The following is a 22,065-nucleotide window of genomic DNA, read 5'->3' as shown; positions in this document are numbered from 1 at the left end:
ACCTACTACTCCAATTCGGATAGTTACTAGTATACATGCCCAAGTAAACTAGACAGAACAATGCAAGCAGGTCGGATGTACCCAACAAGCCTTCAAAAGACTCCAAAAAAGAGCAACACAAACAATATGATCTTAGAAGACAGAAACAACAAAGGAAAATCAAAGAGAAAGTCCATAAAAGAGTTGAGAAAATGACTCGGTTGATGTCATCAAAATTTAAGGGATTGAAACCAAGATTGGGAGGATCTGTGTTGGTGGAAAAGATTTACGAGCCAATCAATGTAGCCTTGAAAGCTTTCCAAGCAGGGTTAAAAGCGGGTCAAACATTGGAAACAAAATGGAAAAACTACCCAACACCTAACATGGAAGTAGCAAAGCTTGAAGCTTATAGAAACTTAGTGCAAATCACACAATCAATGTTGGAGAAACAAAAGCCAAAGTTGGAAATCATAGGAAAACCAACGAAGGACTCTAAGAAACCGAGGGAAACTTTAGCAAAAATTGACAAACCTGAATTAGTTCCAGACAGTGAGGAAGATTGGCCAAACCAACTATGGGAACAGGTTAGAGAAGTGAATGACGGAAGCCTGACTCTGAAGTCAGCTCCAATCAAGGAAGTTTGGCTAGACCAACCACCCATGGAACTGGTTGAACAATCTTTGTATGGGGATTAGAGCAGTCAAGCTCATCAAAATCTCAGACACTTCAAACATTAGCCTCATATTTGGGGGAAAACAAAGAAAATCATTGTTCTACAAAACCATGAAACTGAATAGAGCAAAGGAGATGTTGGATGTGGAAAATTGGCAGTCAATCATGCCGACTCCTATCTAGTGTACCATCACATTGAGTGAGCTTCTCAAGACAAGTCCATATCTGTGGAGGGATTTGCAAGGTACCATGGAAATGATGGGCATAATGGTATTAACCAAAGAAAACCTTGAAGAATTGCATAGGGAAGAATCAAGGGAAAAGATTATCAGATTTGTGTCCGTGAACAAAGTTGAAGACTACTATGAAGAAAATGAAGGAAACACGACCCCTTCCAGTACAATACAATGATGTAACGACCATGGTTGTTCTAGGTAGCGAGGCAGGTATCACCATAGCAACAAAAGCTATCTGAGAAGCCTAGGGAAAGCGAACAATTAGGAAACACAAATGAAATTGCAATTGGCAGATGGGGGCATTGAGAAACCAATTGGATTACTAGAAAATGTGATAGTTAGCTCTTGTGGAATTGACTACCAACACACTTTTTCCATTGTGGATTTTGAGGAAAAAACTGAACTACGGAATCATTTTGGAAAGACCTTTCATGAGGCAAATACAGTTGATTCAAGATTAGGGTAACTACTATCTCTACTTAAAACAAGTTGGACCCATTACACAAGTAAACTTGAAAGGTCATTCCTACAAGGATATTCTGAGGACACCAATCCAGGAATTGGATTCAAAACCTCAGCTGATACTAAATTGATGTCATGGTTATGTAAAGATATGCCAATTTGGATGTGTGAAGCCTTTGAGAGTGGTAGCTTATGAAGAGAGGATTGTGTCTTAGACAAAGAGGTAAACGATGCGAAATATGTACCAGAACCCTTTCAGAACATTCGTTCGAGCCATTATAGTGGACTCAGATTCTTGTCACTATGGTCGTATGTGTTAACAAATCCATACCCATATAATTTTGTGATGAGGAGGGATATGACATAATTCTTATTCATATAGTATCTATAGAACTGATTGAGGAACAACAAGTTTTCTTTGATCACTACTATGATGCCACTAATGAGTTAGAAGAGGAAACACTCACGACAGGGGAATCAAACTCTAAAAACTAACATGTCAGGGCCATGTGAGTGTGGAAATGTGGTGTGTGAGCGGAGAGTGAGAAGGGGGGGGGGGGGGGGAGAGAGAGAGAGAACAGAGGATGTGGGTGGAGCAGTTCAACACTATATATGTGCGAGAGCCCCTTATTCTTCTATCTAATAAATAATAAGGTGTGTACAAGTAATGGGCGGTCGAGCGTCGCTGATGTGTCCAACAGAGTCACACTGCCTTTACCCCAACACCGCTCTAATACCAATTGTGAGTGCGCAAATGCGGTGCGTATGCGGAGAGGGGGAGAGAGAGAGAGAGAGAGAGAGAGAGAGAGAGAGAGAGAGAGAGAGAGAGAGAGAGAGAGAGAGAGAGAGAGAGAGAGAGAGAGAGAGAGAGAGAGGAGAGGAGAGAGGGAGAGAGAGAGAGAGAGAGAGAGAGAGAGAGAGAGAGGGAGGGAGAGAGAGAGAGAGAGAGAGAGAGCACATGATGTAGGTGGAGCAGCTCAACACTATATATGTGGGATATATGTGAGAGAGCCCCTTATTCTTCTAACTAGTAAAGATTAAGGTGTGTACAAGTAATGGGCGGTCGGACGTCTCTGACCTGTCCGACAGAGGTAAGAGGCACACCGCCTTTACCCCATTAGGCCAAACTGCTACTCAAGAGAGGGGAAGAAATTTTTTTTGAGTTTTCAAATCATTTTAGACGCCAACAAAGATATCGCAAAAACCGAGACAACAAATTGAGTAGAAAACAGCTACAACAAAAAATAGGGGGCAAAACTCAGTTCTCGTTGATGGTGGATGCAAGAGATTGTATCAATGACAAGATAACTGGGGGATATCCTACCTCAGAGAAAAGAAAAAACACAGATCAAAGGAACAAAACCAAAAAAAACTGAGTAAGCTAGATGAAACCAAGCAAAAGGAACCTTCAATTAACAAAACAAAACAAAAAGCAAAATATAAGGAGTTGGAATGAACCTTAAAGGAGGTCTGGACCACAAAAATGGAATCCGAGAGCGATAAACCAGGGACAATTAGTGTTTCTTCTCATTACAAGAAGTATACTCTGCAAGATCGATGAATCATAGTGGAGCAACCAATGAGACAACCCAAAGAACCATGAAAAACCTATGAGGATCCTGAAAATGCCAAACCGAATTGACCTCACTTAGCTTAGAGAAGACTTGAAGCCAGCATATATAGCTACAGATTTGACTCAAGAAGAGGAAGAGGTCCTCTTCAAAACCTTAAAGGAGTACAGGGATGTCTTTGCTTGGTCTTACAAAGATCTTAAGGGCGTGAATCCTAAAATCTATCACCATACTATCCCTATGAAAGTTGATGCTAAAACAAGTAGACAAAGACCGTACACCTAGAATGAGAAATTTGCTAAAAAGATGTAACATTTAATGGTCTAGTAACTTGTGTGTAGCGGAAAATACCATGAACATAGTGAGCATTTCATTAGAATAGCTTCCTAATGAGAATAACAAGAGTGCTTGGGTGGAGAGAGCAACAAAAAGCATAACACCTAGTTAGATAGCATGAACAATACTTCAAAAGAGAGAGAAATTAAGAAGTTGACAATACTTGCGGACCGGATTTGCATGGAGCCTGTCCCCCCTCCAAAAGGCTTTGTATTATGGTTTCTCCCATCAAGAGAGACATGTTACAATACAATTCTTTGTGTTCCTTCAATACTAGCTAGTGCAATGAAGATGGAAACTTCATGCACTAAGCAAAATACTTATCAAACACAACATCAATTCCCTCACGGTCCAGACCCAAGACCTCACACACCTTCGAAGCTGGTGAGAGCTAGTGAGGTATGAGAGTAGATTGAGACGAAGAAGGAGTATTCTTACGAGAAAGATTTACATCTCCTCACATAATCACTCATATTAGCATAACTTAGTTTAGTAATTAGCATGGTAGAGGAGATGAGCATGCATTGAAGCTTGGCTCTTGGTTGGATTTGCATCACAAAGCCAAGATTTTTTGGTGTAGGCAACCCTTCTCACAAGCTTGGAGTAGGTGGTAAGCTTTCCATTAAAGCTTGAGAAGGAGAGAGAGTCTTCTTTGCTTCACACATGAGATTGTGTGAGTGTGTGTGTGTGTGTGATAATGCCTTGCAAAAAATCAGCCCCCTCTCTCTCTTGGTCGACCTCCCTTGCTAAATGCTCATGCTACATCCCTATTGGACCTCCCCAGGCCTAGCCAATGGAAATTAAGCAGCATAAGTGATAGCCTTCTGACATGTGTCCCCCTTTCCCCTTTTGTAAGAGCTTTAGGTAATTAATAAATGCAACTAAATTCTCATTAGACCCGTTTGCCTCATGGCCAATAGGAATCAGGCAAGCCATTGGGCTGCTGAATGCTCATTGGTCCCCTTGGGAGACTGTCCAATACTCTTCTAGAGAGCTTAATTCTTATTGGTTCTTTTATTAAGTGTTTTTAAATTAATTAAATTAGATTTACTCTAGCCTAATTCTCATTGGTCCACCTCCATGGCCATCCAATAGGATTTGAGTACACCTTGTGGGCATCTAGCCTAGGGAGAGCTGACATGTGTCCCTCTTTCCCCTTGTGTACAAATGAAGCTTGTGAGTGTGTGTGGGTGTTTCTCTCTCATCCCCTACTTCTTGGGCTCGCCCCCTCCTATGTAGCGCTTGACAGAGACTTTTTGGGACACACTCAAAGCATCCAATTCCCCTGATGTTTGACCTTTGGACACAACCTTTGAATTTTGGAACCTTAGCACTTTGGAAGTCTTAATGGGCTGAACCTTACGGTCTTTTGAGCCCATTGTTGCACATAGCTCTTTTGCAGATGGCCCCCCCTTTGGATCCTTATTTTCCCTCCTTTGGATCCCTACTGTGGTGGATCTGCTAGCTTAACCAATAATCTAGCTTTTTCTCCCTTGGCACTTCCCCATATTAAATGATCAGTTTAACATGAGAAAATCATTTAGGAGAATTAGATATTGATTATTATGAAAACATGAGCAATATGAAAATGAAATTGCAAAAAGAAATTTTCCCACCTCATTTGTTTGTCGGAGAGCTTGGTCTGTGTCATGAAGTACTTAAGACTTTGGTGATCCGTTCGCAGAATGAAAGGAGTCCCCAATAAATAGTGCCTCCATGAGTCTAAGGCATATAGAACTGCGAGGAGTTCCTTTTCATATATGCCTAGAGATTGCTCAACACGGTCGAGCCTTCGACTTTCATAGCCTATAGCGTGCCCTTCTTGAAGCAAAACAGCTCCAAGGCAATCACCACAAGCATCACATTGGACCTCAAATGGCTTTGAGAGATCCGGTAGTGTAAGCACAGGTGGAGAGATAAGCTTTTCGTTAAGCTTTTTGAAAGCATTGTTCTCCTTGGCAGACCATGTGTACGTAACATTTTTCTTTGTTAGGTCATGTAATGGTCCTGCTATTAGTGAACTTTTCTATGAAGCGTCTATAGTATGCGCACATACCTATAAAGTTTCTTAACTCATGAAGATTCCTTGGTTTAGGCCATCCTTTTATTACCTCTAGCTTTTATGGATCCATTCGGATGCCATCTTGAGAGATAATGTGACCTAAATACTAAATCTCTTGCAAGAAAAATTCACTTTTCTTTCGAGTATATTCTCTCTTAGAACTTGAAATATTACCTGGAGGTGTTGCTTGTGTTCGTCTAATGAAATAGAGTAGATGATGATATCATCAAAGAACACTCCGGTAAAGGTTCGGTGAGGCGTGAATAGCTTCTCCATCAAGCGGTTGAATGTCGTTGGTGCATTGGTCAAGCCAAAAGGCATGACATTGTATTCCTAAAGACCAAACATAGTGCAAAATGCGATCTTTACAATGTCTTGATCAACTATCCTTATTTGATGATAGCCACTTTCTAGGTCAATCCTACTGAAGTAGGTGGACCCTTGTAGCTTATCAAATAGGTATTCTACCCATGGAACGGGAAACCTATTTTTGATAGTGATCCTATTTAGTGCTCTATAGTCGACACACATACAATATGTGTCGTTTTTTTTTTTGCACTAGTAGCACAGGATAACAAAATGGAGATGAGCTAGGCCTAACCATGCCCTTCTCAACTAACTCATGCACTTGCCGCATAATCTCCTCTTGTTGAGCTTAAGAAACTCTATAAGGAGGTTTGTTAGGCAGTGAACTTCCTGGAAGACAATTGCATGGTCATCATTACCTCGTTTAGGAGGTAGCTTACAAGGGATGTCATCAATAAAGACATCCTGAAACCCCTTGAGAAAATTGGATAACTCTAATTCCTTTTGATTGTGTATATTTTCTTTTGCTAAAACATTAGGTTCATTTTGAGAATCTTTAATAAAAATCATGTACACGGAAATAGAGCTCTTTATTGACTTGTTGAAAGCTTGTTTATGTACAATGGGTATAGTGTTACCCATTTCCTTAGCATCTATATACATATCTTTTTCCCTGAACTTAAAGGAGATTCTCCTTTCAGGGAATTTAACATTGGCAGCCATGCAATCAAACCATGGTGCCCCCAAGATTACATCCTCATGCTTGAGAGGAGAGATAAAGAAGTCCTCTTTGTCCACATAGCTTTGTACATGGAGCCTCAATTTCCCGATTAAGGGAGTGATTGAAGCTTCTTGCCCCTTGAAAGGAACGTCTGCAGGTAGGACATCTCCCATCTCGTAGGCTTGTGTGCCTAACTTGGTGGCCAACTCTATAGATATAAAATTGTGAGTAGAACCAGGGTCAAAGAGAATAAAAGCATCATGTTCTCTTATCTTTCCCCAAGCATGGCATAGAGGAGATCCTTTGTGATGAATTTCCTCTTCTTGGATTTCAACCAAGGTAGCTCTAGGAGATTCATGGCGAGTGTTCTTTTGGGGACAAGCACGGTACGCATGCCCTTGCTCACCGCACTTGAAACAGCGGTTATCCTTGCGATAACTCTCAAGCTCTTCAGGAGAGAGTTTATTTTTGCCTTTATAAACTCCCTTCTCTTTAGCTTTGTTGGAGTTGCCCTTAGGAGACTTTTGGACATTGTCCTTCCCCTTAGGCTCATTGGAACCCTTGTTTTCCGTGGGCTTAGAATTTCTTTTAGCCCCGGTTTGGAAATTGATTCGAGAGGCCACCATAGTATGGTGTATAACCGCCGATATGGTGCGTGGCCTTTGGGAGTTGACATACTCCGTCATTTCTTCATTTAAGCCCGCACAAAATTATTGCTTTTTCTCTCCAAAATCCAAATTTTTGAAGACAGTGGCTTTGAGTTGTAGGTCCCAAAACTTGTCTACATATTTGTGAATGGATTCGTAAGGAGAGAGCTTTAAGCTTCGCCATTCGGTGAGTAATTTGTCTTTGGCATCAGTGGCCAAAAACTGCTTCATAATGGAAGCTCTTAAAGCTTTCCATGTTCATGGATCTTCATCGTTGGCTCGTAGGCTAGACAACCATTGCCTGGTGGACTTTTGAAAGTGCATAGCTACATGGTGTAGCTTAGAGGACTCCGTGAAGCCCTCATCTCCAAACGCCGCATCGAATTGTTGGATAAAGGCCAAGACTTTGTCCGTAGCACCAAAAGTGCCATCGTAGGTAAGGAAAGAGATGCTCTTCCCTCCCTCTTTGAACTTCTTGAGCTTGGATGACCTCTTTCACGTGGCATAGGATTTCCTATGGCCTCTTCTTTTTGATGGTTCAAAGGTTGCACCATCACTTTCTTCAGAAGATGAAGAATTTGAGGAAGATGGAGAAGAGGGTGACCTCTTTCTCGCCTTTTTCTTGCCCTGATCTTCGTTGTCTTCACCATCACTTTCATAAGAGGAAGAGGATGAAGAAGATGGAGATGAGGGTGTCATCTTTCTTGCCTTTTTCTTCTCTTGCTTTTTGTCATCCCTCTTTGAAGTATGGTGCGGAGAAGTATGCAATGGTCTTCTCCATTTTGGAGGCAATGGAGAGCGTTTAGTCCGCCATCTTTGTGGAGCCATCTCCGTCGAGGTGATTGGAGACTCACTTCTTTCTCGTTCCTTTGATGGAGGCTCTTGAGTTCTCCTTTGAGAAGAAGATGCGTCATCAAGGAGAAAATTTCTAAGCCCTTCATAGGGATCCTCTTCTTCTTCCCGAATCGAAGAGAGACCTCTTTTGGAAGTCTTGCAAGGAGGCTTCCTAGGTGCTCTCTCGTCATGGTGGGGAGCTTGGAGAATCCCATGAGCACAAAGCTGATGTTGCACTACACTTTGGAGGGATGGATTGCCCATGGCTTGTTGAAGCCTAGAAACAGGATAGTTAACAAGCATCAGGGCATCATTAGTAGCTTGCTCATTAGCAAAATCAAAGTTATCAACATTAATTTCACTCTCTTTATTATTGTTAGCCATTCTAACAACTTTTAGGTGTAAAATTTTAAGGTGTACTTTGGCACTTCAAGCCCTAGTTGCTACTCCTCTTTACCCCTTTAGAAAAAGCACTCAAGCTACTGTACTCGTGGCTCGAATACCACTAATTGCAAGGAATGGAAGAGAGGGTCGTTCAACACCAAAACAGCACTGGCTCCTGTCAAGCTTCTAATAGCTCAATAGTGGTTAACCGTAGGCAAGCCCCGTAGGACTCCACTATTAAGACCATAGCTCTCGACGGTGATGCCCCATTAACTCCACAAAGGCAGGCGCACTGCAAGGCTGAAAAATCCCTATTCTACTTACTCAGATGCAATTAATAGTACCAACCATTTATAGCTAGCTTGAGGACCTCCCTTCTTGAGCAAGAAAAGAGAAACCTTGTGCTCTGATACCAATGTAACATTTAATGGTCTAGTAACTTGTGTGTAGCGGAAAATACCATGAACATAGTGAACATTTCATTAGAATAGCTTCCTAATGAGAATAACAAGAGTGCTTGGGTGGAGAGAGCAACAAAAATCATAACACCTAGTTAGATAGCATGAACAATACTTCAAAAGAGAGAGAAATTAAGCAATTGACAACAATTGAGGACCGGATTTGCATGGAGCCGGTCCCCCCTCCAAGAGGCTTTGTATTATGGTTTCTCCCATCAAGAGAGACATTTTACAATACAATTCTTTGTGTTCCTTCAATACTAGCTAGTGCACTGAAGATGGAAACTTCATGCACTAAGCAAAACACTTATCAAACACAACATCAATTCCCTCACAGTTGCAGACCCAATACCTCACACACCTTCAAAGATGGTGAGAGGTAGCCGGGTATGAGAGTAGATTGAGAGGAATAAGGAGTATTCTTACGAGAAAGATGTACATCTCCCCACATAGTAACTCATATTAGCATAGCTTAGCTTAGTAATAAGCATGATAGAGGAGATGAGCATGCATTGAAGCTTGGCTCTTGGTTGAATTTTCATCACAAATCCAAGAGTTGTTGGTGTAGGCATCCCTTCTCACAAGCTTGGAGTAGGTGGTAAGCTTTCCATTAAAGCTTGAGAAGGAGAGAGAGTCTTCTTTGCTTCACACATGAGATTGTGTGAGTGTGTGTGTGATAATGCCTTGCAAAAATCAGCCCCCTCTCTCTCTTGGTCGACCTCCCTTGCTAAAAGCTCATGCTACAGCCCTATTGGACCTCCCCAGGCCTAGCCAATGGAAATTAAGCAGCATAAGTGATAGCCTTTTGACATGTGTCCCCCTTTCCCCTTTTGTGAGAGCTTTAGGTAATTAATAAATGCAACTAAACTCTCATTGGACCCCTTTGCCTCCTAGCCAATAGGAATCGGGCAAGCCATTGGGCTGCTGAATGCTCATTGGTCCCCTTGGGAGACTGTCCAATAGTCTTCTAGAGAGCTTAATTCTTATTAGTTCTTTTATTAAGTGTTTTTAAATTAATTAAACTAGATTTACTCCAGGCTAATTCTTATTGGTCCACCTCCATGGCCATCCAATAGGATTTGAGTACACCTTGTGGGCATCTGGCCTAGGGAACTGACATGTGTCCCTCTTTCCTCTTGTGTACAAATGAAGCTTGTGAGTGTGTATGGGTGTTTCTATCTCATCCCCTACTTCTTGGGCTCGCCCCCTCCTATGTAGGGCTTGACAAAGACTTTTTGGGACACACTCAAAGCATCCAATTCCCCTAATGTTTGACCTTTGGACACAACCTTTGAATTTTGGAACCTTAGCATTTTGGAAGTCCAAATGGGCTGAACCTTAGGGTCTTTTGAGCCCATTGTTGCACATAGCTCTTTTGCAGATGGCCCCCCTTTGGATCCCTATTTTCCCTCCTTTGGATCCCTACTGTGGCCAGTCTGCTAGCTTAACCAATATTCTAGTTGTTTCTCCCATGGCACTTCCCCATATTAAATGATCAGTTTAACATGAGAAAATCACTGAGGAGAATTAGACGTTGATTATTATGAGAAAAGATCTAGGAGGAGATTGAGAAACTTGAGGAAGCCGAGTTCATGTACAAAATTGAACACACTGATTGGGTATCACCTATTGTGGTGGTATCAAAAAGGAATGAGAAACTTAAAGTGTGTGTGAATCTCAAGAAGGTGAATGCAGCTATCATACAAGATAACTATCCTCTTCCTATCACAGACCATGTTCTATAATAAATAGTAGAAAAAGAGGCTTACAGCTTCTTGGACCGATTCTTGGGTTACAACCAATTGGCCATAGACCCAAAAGATCAACATATAACTACTTTTGCCATGGAATGGGAAACTTTTGCATGCAAGGTCATGCCTTTTGGGCCGACCAATGCACCGACAACATTCCAACAGCTGATGAGGCATGCATTCAATGAATATCTGCAGAATTTCCTAGAAGTTTACATGGATGGTCTTTGTGTACGAGAAAGCCATTTTGAACACCTAAAGTGTGTCTTTGAAAAATGTCATCTATATAGGATTTGTTTAAATCCTGAGAAGTGTGTATTAATGGTTGGACATGACAAAATTATCGAACATATTGTCTTAAAAAATGGTAGTGCTACTGATATGGAGAAAGTAACAGCAATTGTTGAGATGTCTAAACTGACTAGTATCAAGGAAGTTCAAGCATTTTCATGGGTCATTGTAGCTACTGCAGTAGATTCATCTATATGTATGCAGTCATTGCAAAACCCATTTATGGCCTTATCACTCATTTTGAATGGATGGAGGAATGTGAAGAGTATCCTTAACATTAGCACTTATACTGAAGACTCCAAACTAGAACAAAGTTTTCCATGTGCATGTTGATTCTTCAAAATTTGCTATTGGTTGCATATTAGCTCAACCAGGAGAGGGGACAATAGATTTTCCTATCTCTTATGCTAGCAGACAGCTAAACTTAGCAAAAAGAACTACACCACAACTAAAAGGGAAGGCCTTGGAATGGTGTACATGGTTTAAAAAAATTTGACACTACTTGTTAGCTAATAAGTTTGTCTTTTTTGTGGACCACCAAGACTTACTTTATTTAGTCAATAATCCATACAATACAGAAAGAATAGTAAGATGGTTTATCATCCTACTGTGGTTTCATTTTACAATGGTAGTCAAGAAGGGCACCACACACCAAAGAGTGGATCACCTATCAAGGATCACTTTGAGGAAACCTCCGAAAGGGGTGGATGATGATTTGCTAGATGCTTACATGTTCTCAGTAGAAATGATTCCTAAATGGTCGAAAGACCTTTCCTCTTTAATGACCATAGCTCAAGTAGATTCACAAATCCCAGTTCTAATCACACCTCGACTGATAGAGAAATCAACTATGTATCAGATGCTGGCTGGAAGGTTTTATTGAAAAAACAAAGATGGGATTCTACTTCTATGCATTAGCCCTGAGGAACAAGCAAACTATTGCAATCAAGTGCATACCACAATAGTAGGGATTGATTTTATAGAAGATTAAACCTTGCGATTATTAACCTGATTAGGAGTTTACTGGCCTACTATGAAATGAGATGTTCATGCCTATGTAAACGATTGATTCCAGTTTAAGGAAAAAGCATCCATTCCACATGCCACATTATTCTAGATCTCTGCTACACCAAGATGGAGTAAATATCTGGTAGAATATTTGATGAATAGGAAATTCCTAGAAGATTGAGCAAACAAAGATAAAGAGCGATTAAGACTGAAGTAGCCAACTATGTGATGATCAGACATCAACTCTATAGAAGAGGAAAAGACCAACATGTTAGACTATGTGCCAACAAGGATGAATATCATCCTATCTTGAAACAAGTGCACACCGGTCTTGCAGGAGGTCGTTTCTCCCATGAAACTATGGCTAGAGCTATGCTAATGGTGGGTATCTGGTGGAAAAATCTATTTGCTGATGCGAAGGAATTTGTTCGACGATGCGACTCTTGTCAATGAGTAAAAATGCCAACTCAAATCGACAACATGCCATTGTGACCTATGATGGAAGCACACACATTTGTTAAGTGGGGTATAGACTTTGTTTGTCCAATACAACCACTTGTATATAAGACTTAGGTGCAATACATTATTATGGCCAAAGATTTCTTGGACTTCGTTTGCTTGGTAAACCATTGTCATAAAATCTAATATCTTGTAAAGTGTGAGCTTTGTCCTAAAGTGTGAGTCAAGAAGAAGAGAGTGGATTTATCCCACATGCTGTGGAGCAAGGCTGTAGAGCTACTTAAAGCTCATTTCATGAATGAATAAACACAACTCCATTTTGCACTACATGCTTGTCTATGGTGAGCTTGTGCTAAGCTAAGTCAATACTCAAGATTGTGTTTATGAGTCCAAGCTAATCCTATCTTCGAACCTAATTCACTTGAGTGATAACCTTGATTACACACAAACTCACACATTGACGCTATGTTTCTCTTTCATCCACCATAGCTAGCACGATCCAATTCCTAACATTTGGTATTAGAGCTTGGGTATGCTAGCTAGGCTTGCTATTATGCATTGGCATGTTTGTACAATTAGCATTCATTGATCATCATTAGATAAATCCATTAGGTTTGCTCCTTTATTGCATAATGCATGCCTAATTAGTATTCCATTGGCTAGTATGAGCATGTTCTTGAGCTAAAGACTCTTGAGCCACTACTCACTGGCTTATTGGAAGCTTAATTAGCGTTAAAGTTCATTAATTTCCCATTAGGAACTTGCATTTTGCATCCAAAATCTACTCCTTGTTTTAGTAAAATTGGCATTTACGATTGGTGTGTGTACGTAGCGTGTCGCAAGAGCTCTCTACCGTCTATCTCCTTGCTCAAATCCGGCTCCGTTAGAGCACTTAATCATTTAATCAACTTTTCACTCAAAGTGCATTCTCAGTCTCTCTAATCCCTGCAGCAGTTCATAATTGTATGTGTGTATGTGTGTGTGGTGCATTTAATGCCAAAGAGGAACTTCCTCCTTTTTTTGTCTTAAGGGGGAAAATTTGCCAACAAACTGTGTGGGAACCTCCTATTTTTAGGAGTTGACCACTTTTTTGAAGACGGGCCACACTTGGGGCACCCACTGGCGGATCTTAAGCAAGGTGCTCAACCGCGTTGCATTGAATTTTCGGGTCTTGCATTGAATTTTCGGGTCTGAACGGACCCCGGCCGGCCACAAAGCAGTAAAAACCTCCGATCGATCGCGACCGTCCCTTTCTGCCCGACTGGCCGCCTGTCCGCTCGCGCCTACCCGATTGGCCGACCGGCCGACTGTCCGCACGCGCCTGCTCGATTGGCCACCTGCCCGACTGGCCTTATCCGTGTGCTCAACCCCTTTTAAGGGGGATTTTGGGTCCCCGCCCCTCTTGGGCCCCCCTTCCCGCGTTGCTCCCGCCCTCGAGAGCCCCGACCTCAAGCGCTCACCAAACAATCATTCCCACGAGCTTGCTGCCGATCCAATAGACATGTGCCTGGCATGTCCTAGAAAGTGATTTTGGAGCTAGGGCCAAAAGAAGCAAAGTTAGTCTTAAAAGACAGCTTTACAAAGTTACTATGATTGAAGGGGAGGACATTGCTAGCCTAGTGAATAGGCTTAAGAGCATTGTCATGCAGCTCACTTACATCCAGGTTGAAGTACCAAAAGATGACAAAGTGGCCATACTATTAAGTGCACTTCCACCTTCTTATGACCACTTAGTCACAATTCTTGAAGAAAAAGAACCAGCGCCACCATTTCAAGATGTCATCAACTCAGTCCAAGCAGAAGAAAGAAAGCAAAGAGGTTCACTCACCTCATCAGGAGGAGTTTTTTTCGCAACATCTTCAAGGGGAAGATATTCACCATCGACATCAACAAACGGAAGAAAATGTTATGAATGTGGAAGAATGGGACATGTAGCGAAAGACTGCTACACAAACAAACCTTGCAACAAATGTGGTAAGAAGGGACACCCTCCTTCTCGGTGCTACTCAAATGGAGGTAGTAGCAGTGGAGAAAGCAGCAACAGTAGAAGCAACAGCAGAAGCAACGAAGGGAAGAGACCTGACACAGGATCAGCTCACATAGTAGAAGACAAAAAGGATGAAGACGAGAGCAACATTGTCTTTTATGAAGCCCCATTTTGAAGATGCAGACTCTCTACTTGTAGGGGAGGATTTTTTCCTATGTGGATTCCATCATCCTGTGTGGATATCACCATCCTTTGTGGACTTTATTTTCCTGTGTGGATATCACCATCATATGTGGATTTTGTTAGCCTGTGTGGATCATGCATCTTCAGTATCTTGTCTTAGTCCAAACCTCAAGGGGAGGATTGTAAAGTATGAGCTTTGTTCTAAAGTGTGAGTCAAGGAGAAGAGAGTGGATTTATCCGACATGCTGTGGAGCAAGGCTATAGAGCTACTTAAAGCTCATTTCATGAATGAATAAACACAACTCCATTTTGCACTACATGCTTGTCTATGGTGATCTTGTGCTAAGCTAAGTCAATACTCAAGATTGTGTTTATGAGTCCAAGCTAATTCTATCTTGGAACCTAATTCACTTGAGTGATAACCTTGCTTACACACACACTCACACATTGACGCTATGATTCTCTTTCATCCACCATAGCTAGCACGATCCAATTCCTAACATATCTAACCAACCCAAATGATTTTCTCATATTTAACTGATCATTTAATGTGGGAGAATAAACGGGAACGAGGGTAGAATATAGACATGTGCTTACCGATCTATCTCAACACGGGGCCAATGGTAAAGGGGTCCAAATAAGAGATGGTATGTCAAAGAGCAAGGCTAGCTAATGGAGCTTAAAGACCTTAGGGTTAGCATCATTAAAGACCTCCAAAGGTTAGTGTTAAAAGTCCCTTGACCTTAGGCAGTGCTTGAGGTGGGAACCTAGCCCAAGCTTGAGATGCTTGTCGTGCTTGCTGACTAAGGTGCTTGAGGTGCTTAATGACTAAGGTGCTAAGGTGCTCCATGACTAAGGTGATTGAGGGGTTAAGGTGTTCAAAATGTAAAAGCACATCCCTACACAAGGGGGGGAGAGCCCTATTGTAGGAGCTAGAGAGAGAACACACACCCTCACACAAGTCAAGACTTGTCTAAAGAAAGCAACTAGGAAACTTGTCAAGTTCCTCTTCATGTTTCCTTCATGGTGTGCCTAAAGCCTAATTGTTTGGGCCTCTCAAGGGGTCCAATGATAATTTAGTAGATTAAATTAATGGTCTATGCATTTATCAAGTCCTCTCTCTCGAAGGGCAAAGGCGGACACTTGTCCCAAGGCTAGCATGCTTGCTTGATATGTACTCTACATGTGATTGGCCAGGCTTGAAGGGGTCCAATGAGCTTCCATCATGAGCGAAGAGAGGGGGTTGACCAAAGCAAGGAGGGGGCTAGCTTGGGGGGTATACTCTCCCACACACACGTGCACACACACACTCTCTCTCTCTCTCTCATTGTGTGAAGTGCAAAGTGCAAGAGCTCCATCTCCTTCTCCAAGCTTGTTGAGAAGTTGAGAGCCTACACCAACACTCTTGGCTATGGAATGCAAATCCAACCAAGAGCCATGCTCCAATGCTTAAGCTTGCCATCTTCTCCATCTTCATTACTATGCTATTATGTATGCTAAGCAAGAAGAGTGATGATAAGTGAGGAACTATTTCTTTCTTCCATGAATGTTTCTTCTTCCTCTTCCCTACCCTCATTCCCCGCTAGCTCTCTCCACCTTTGAAGGTATTTGAGGCCTTGGGAATGAGGCCAGGGATGGTTAATGCTTTCTACAAAGTTTATGTTATGCTCATGATGCATGAAGCTTTCCATCTTCATTGCATCACCTAGGTCACAAGGAACCCAAAGATTGTATTCTACCAAGTCTCTCTTGATGAAAGAATCTATAATACAAAAGCCTATTGGAGGGGGGACCGGCTCCATATAAATCCGGTCCTCAACTATTGTCAAGTCCTCTAAACTCTTTCTCTTTCAAAAGTATTGTTCATGCCAAGTTAATTGAGTACTATGGTTATGTTGCTATCGCTAATTGAGTTCACCCTCTATGTTCTCAAAGTAGTCACCCAATCTCCTCATCCCTGATTCTAGGAGAATCCGGAGGATCACCTTGGCCAAGGGACTTTTTTCCTTGAAGCAATGCTCACTCTAATTCTGTTAATTTCAATATTGTCAAAGTTCATAGGCCATTTCCGTTACAACCATTGAGATTTGTTTGCGGTGTCGTAGATAGCTTCTGCTGCCTAACGTGCAATAGAGTGTAGATTTGGGTGAGACAAGGATTGAGTGTGTTTTTCGAGAGGTTGAAACCCTTTCGTAGCCTCCATGGAGGCTACGAGAGGTTGAAACCCTCTCGTAGCCTCCATGCACTAGTCGAATCGACTTCGTCCCACGATATGACATTTATGTTCGTGGTTCTCACTATCACTACAATAAGATAGCCAGGCTTAGCATTCGAAGAGCCCCACACTCCCACTTCGCCCAGTCCTTGCCCGGGCTCAACCCTCCTCCTCCCTTGCTGCATCGCTTTGCTCTCCCCTCCCCAAACCCTTCTACATGTCTCCCTGGTCTAGGCGAGAGGGAGAGAGAGAGAGAGATGCCTATTCCATCCTCCCCCCCCAGCTGACGACACAGCTCCTGCAGCCATAGTACTCTTTGTATTGCACTACTAGAGGACTCTTTATAGAGAGGGAGGTCAACAACTAGCCGTCTACCGCCATACTAATTTCCAAAGAGAGAGAGAGAGAGAGAGAGAGAGAGATCATGCGAGAGGGTTCGAGACACAGAGAGAACTACCCGTTGGGTTTCCAGAGAGACAACATTGCGAGCCTCTTCTTCATGCTTCCCTTACTGCCATCTAGAAAGCATCGTCTCTAGATTTCCCATTTTAACCATTTGTTCAAAATGGACCAGACATACTCCTACTATTGGGTCGCAAAAGGATAAAAACCTTTGATTACCCAAGAGATACCCCCCCCCCCCCCCAACCCAAATCTCGCCCGCTTTAGAGTCAACCAGCCTTCTTCTTCGTATGTGAGCCCGCCTACCTTGCCCTTGCATCTCCTATTGCACGAGAGAGAGAGAGAGAGAGAGAGAGAGAGAGAGAGAGAGAGGTTTCTATCCAGGGGTAGGGCTGGGAAGCTCTACGCTGTTTTCAGGAGATGCGAAGCGAGGGCCACTCTTCAGACACAATCACCTACAAGCTGCGAGGGGGCAGGGCCAGGCCGAAGCTCTACGCCATTGCTTTCTTCACTTTGTCTCTCTCAATTTTTAAATTCCTCTCCTATTTTAAGAACCCAATCACTTCTCACCATGGCACATCTAACTTTGCTCCTTGCTCTAAATCAATATTACAGAATCAAGGTAAAGAGGATGAGAACAAAAAACGCTATGGAAATCCAAGAACATCCTAATTGGCGCCCTCGGCAACCCTCGCTTCATATAAAAAACCGGATTCACTACCCTTTCCCACATGTTTGTCTCCTCATCTCTACATAGCACCATCACCTTCACATGCTCGGTTGCCTCCCGAGCTTCCCCGCGTGAAACTTCCTTCACCAAAAGCCTCCCTTTTTTTTTGGCTTGGCGGCCCTCTTCTACTAGGTTGCAGTCTGTAGCCTTCGACACTTCCTGTGTAGCAACCCGTTCCTTGTTGACTGCCTTTGTATGCTCTTCAAGTGCTCTTGTTTCCTCCAACCACTGGCCCCCTCAAGCTCCTCTCCTCAACTCCCACTTTCCTCCCATGTGCTCTGCAGCCCTCTAGTTACACCCCCCCCTTAGGCGGTGCCCCCTCCAATTGCCCTCCTGCCGGCTCCACTACCTATTGGTTCTTGTCCTGCTGATGTAGCCCTCATTTGCTCTCTGTTTCCCTCTGCACGGTCTGCATCTTGCAACCCTCGCCTGGCGCACTCCTTTCCTCTAGGCTCACATCATACCTATAGCCAGTGCCTGACCTGTAGTGTCATGTCTAGGCCCGACCAATGAACTCCTTTGTTCCTGGCCCTACTCCCCTCCTCTACACAAGCCCCCTTGAATTCCACTCCTCGGCTCCCCTTTTCCCCTCTTCAATGCCCCTCTTTTGAGGCTGTCTCCTCAACATGGCCCTCGGCTTCCCTGTCCTTCTTCTTGGCAGCCTGCAACCAGTCCCTTGGCTCCTCCTTCCTGGAAGCTCTAGCTGCCACTCTCTACTCGCTCGGGAAGCCCCCCTTCATCGCATACTCTTTTCGCATCATCATAGCTACAAGCTCTCTCCGAGCTCCTTCCTCGATTGGTTGCCCTTCTTGTGTCCCCCTTCAGGCTCTATGTCAGCAGGCCCTTGTCCCCAGGCACAGGTTGCACCCCTTTTCCTCCTGGGTACTCCCGTCTTGGCTGTTGGGCTCCGGTTGATTCGGAGCTCCCGGGGTGACGGTGGGACGGTGACCACCCGATCTCGGCCAACCGTGGCACGAGCCGCGGGGATGCGCGATGGACCCGGAATGGGGACGACGGACGATGGGACATAGTCCTGACCTACATTTTCTCCTCACCACACCGTCTGGGTTCCGCGGACGCGTATGGGGGTTGAGAGCGCCCGGTAACGGGAGTGTCCCCCTCCATTTCATCACATGGAGGTAATCGGGGGAGTCCGCCACGCACGGGGACTCCATGACCCAGTTTCGGGGCCGTCGGCTCATAGTCGGCGGGTCTCTTTCGGCGAGCGTCGGCAAGGCGCCTCATGCGGACAGGTGATCCGTTTTGGACGTTCAAGTACTCCACGCGGAGGTCTTGACTTCCTCTACAAGCTCATCTATGCACATTCACGAACGCGCGCCCGACGCGCTCCTCGTTCGCAGACGAAGGCTGCGGCAGATTCATAGTCGGTTCTTTTCGGTGAGCGTCGGCTCGACGCTACACGCGGACGGTATGTCCGAATTGGACGTTTAGGTACTCCACGCGGAGACCTCGTCTTCCTCTTCGAGATCAGCCATGTACATTCATGAACGCGCGCCCGTGGCGCTCCTCGTTCTTAACCGACGGGCTGCTGGCAGGTTCAGCCCACCCCGACCCAAGGCGGTCCGGGGTCCATTTCGGCAATTTTCCAAGATAGCCCAAAGTGGCCTGAGGGAGTTCCAAGGAGACCTCTCAGATATGCGCTCAAGGCCCGAATGGTCTCGTTCGCTCAACTTGAACATAAAGACGCTTCCGCACTCAACTAAACTTGAACTCCGCGCGGTGCCACCAAGGCTCCCGCGCGCGTCAAGCTAGACGTGATCTCGGGTCGTTTTCTGGATGAGCCCATCAACGAGCCACCAAAAGGGACTCAAGTCAGAGGATGTGAGCCTCCCAGCGAGTGAGCTCTAAGTTACGGACCCTTGGCCTCATGGTGAAGGTGTTCATCTTGAGTGTCTCGGGAGTCCCCGTAACACTTGGTATCAGAGCTAAACCCGCGATTTCCAACGGCGGGACAACAAAAGCAACGTACGCAAAATCTACTGCCAAGAAGATCACAGATGTGCGAACCAGCGATGCAAACGCACTGGGTCACCAGGAATGTGACCTGGGTTGCAAAGTAAAGCGACTCCAATGGAATGTGGGAAGCCCGGCGGCCGATGCCCAACCGTGGCTCAAGGAATACACAGAAGATATGCCCAGCAGGGGTATTTCGAGTCGTCAGGATACGTCGGCTCCAAATTTTCTTCGGCAGGGGCTCTAGGTGAAGAGACCCTCCATGCTAACCAAGCAGCAATCAAGAACAAAGCAGCGGCCAGTCATTGGGCAGCCGCGGGGACACAACGCTAAGTGTTCCCCCTCAGCTTTCACCTACAATCGGCCTCCAGTGGGATTGGCCCTCAAGATATGCAGCTTCTCATCAGTCAGCCTCGTCAGGAGTTGACCAGCACCTTGTGAAGAGGTAAGCGGACCCGGAGTCAATCGTGACCATCAAGCATTAAGCTTCGACCGGGTATTGGTAAGGCTTGGCAGAGCGGCCCAAGGTAAGGGACCGACTCATTCAGATACAGCCTCGGTTGTCAACAAGGGCAGCGAGGTGACTTAGCATTGGCACTTCAAGCCTGTGTGGCACAAGCTCAGAGTCACAGTGGCAGTGGCTCAACTTGAGAATGCAGCATATGCACTTAGACCCCTGTGGCAGGGTCACGGGCAGCGTGACAGGCTGTCCCTCGTTCAAAATATGCAAACCCAGCATCATCGAGCTAAAGGGTACAGGGAATGAAGACGTACAGGGAGTGTGATCCTTGACATGAACATCGACGGCAAGTGCAGTTGTCTACAAGGGCTTTGAGCCCAAATAGCAATCAAGCTTGGACGGCATCTCCAGCTCAAGACATCACAAGTGGAAAGAAAAGCAAAGCAGTTCAGCGGCCAAGGCCTGGGAACCTAGCCATCATAGCAGCGGAGCTAAGTGTAGCTCTCACCAGAATCACCTGGGCAAGCCCCCGTGAGAAATTGGAACCATAGCGCCGTGGATGGAGGGCGTGTTAGGAATACTCCACCCTCATGCAGATTTGGGGCGGGAACCTAAGGACTGGCTTGAGGCCACTTCAGAGGAAGTAGGCACAGGTACAAGGATGCTACCACAAAATGTATCAACCGACAAAGGACACAATGAAGCCGCGAGCTATAAAGCACCCGGGATGGGACGGGGTTGCTCATCCTTCTAAGTATCTCCTGGATTGTGTTGGGCGCAGTTCAGAGACGCGGTGACTTGATGTAAGACAACACAAAGCAGCCAGCCACCAACCAGAGTTTATCTTAAGATGACCAAGGCCTGCTTCGGCGCAGTCAGAGCAAAGGAGTAGAGCCAAGGCTTCTTCACCGTGAGGGGACAACGAGATGTCACCCCCAGCATGTAGTCCAGTGGGACTCTCTCGAGGTCAGGCTAGATAGCCCCCTCCAACCAGCAGCGAGGTAGGAGCCACAGAAGGCCCTCCTCATCAAAGGCAAAGACAAGCCGGCAAGGTAAGGCCGAGCTACATCAGCATGAGGTCGAGAGCACCTCCTGAGGAGAATTCAATCGGCAGGTGAAGGCAAGCAGACCGGATCCTAGCCCCAATCATCAGCGGTTGAGCCCGAGGCTTCGGCAAAACACCCGAGAGAGGTTGAGCCCCCTCGAGGCAAAACACCCCAACTCAATCAGACGCAAGCAGCAACCAACATAAGCAGCCCTTCACAAGCAGGACCGAGTGCCTGCGGACTATCAGGCTACCATGAGAGCCCCTTCGACGCACAAAGAGACAGGATCTTCACAAGCAGGACATGCGCCTGCAGACCATCTGGCTATGTAAGAGCCCATTAGCATCAGTGAAGCCGGGGACCCGATTTCGACTCGGGTGGACCGCGCACCAAACCAAACAGCGAAGCCGGGGACCCTGAAGTGGGCAGACCACGCACCAACCATCGAAGCCGGATGACCCAGAAGTGGTGGACCGAGCCAACCCTCGAAGCCGGATGACCCTGAAGTGGTGGACCGAGCACCACAGCGAAGCTGGAGGCCTGCGAGCGGGCGGGCCATGCATCTTTTTCCTTTGCACACAGATTCGGGGATAGCCCCCCACAAAGACGGCTCAAGGCAAGGGCCACATGAGGAAGGCCCCCTCTCAAGAAGGCCGGAGGTTGAGTGATGCCTCCCGCAGTGACGGTCTACGAGATAGCACTGCTCATACACGCAAGCCAACATCAGCCCAATCAGAGTGGGCACATCTTCGACAGAAGAAGGCAATCAAGGCTATGCCCACCCCGACGGTGGCATAGACCCTCAAGCAAAGACACCTACATTCGGGCTCAGACAGGAGCCCCTCCAAGGTAAACAAGCAGATATGCCTACATCAGGCTCACAAGGAGCCA

This window comes from Adiantum capillus-veneris, chromosome 25 (assembly GCF_014529385.1).
Source record: "Adiantum capillus-veneris isolate H3 chromosome 25, ASM1452938v2, whole genome shotgun sequence".
Taxonomy (NCBI): Eukaryota; Viridiplantae; Streptophyta; class Polypodiopsida; order Polypodiales; family Pteridaceae; genus Adiantum; species Adiantum capillus-veneris.
Note: the sequence above shows the minus strand (reverse complement) of the source record.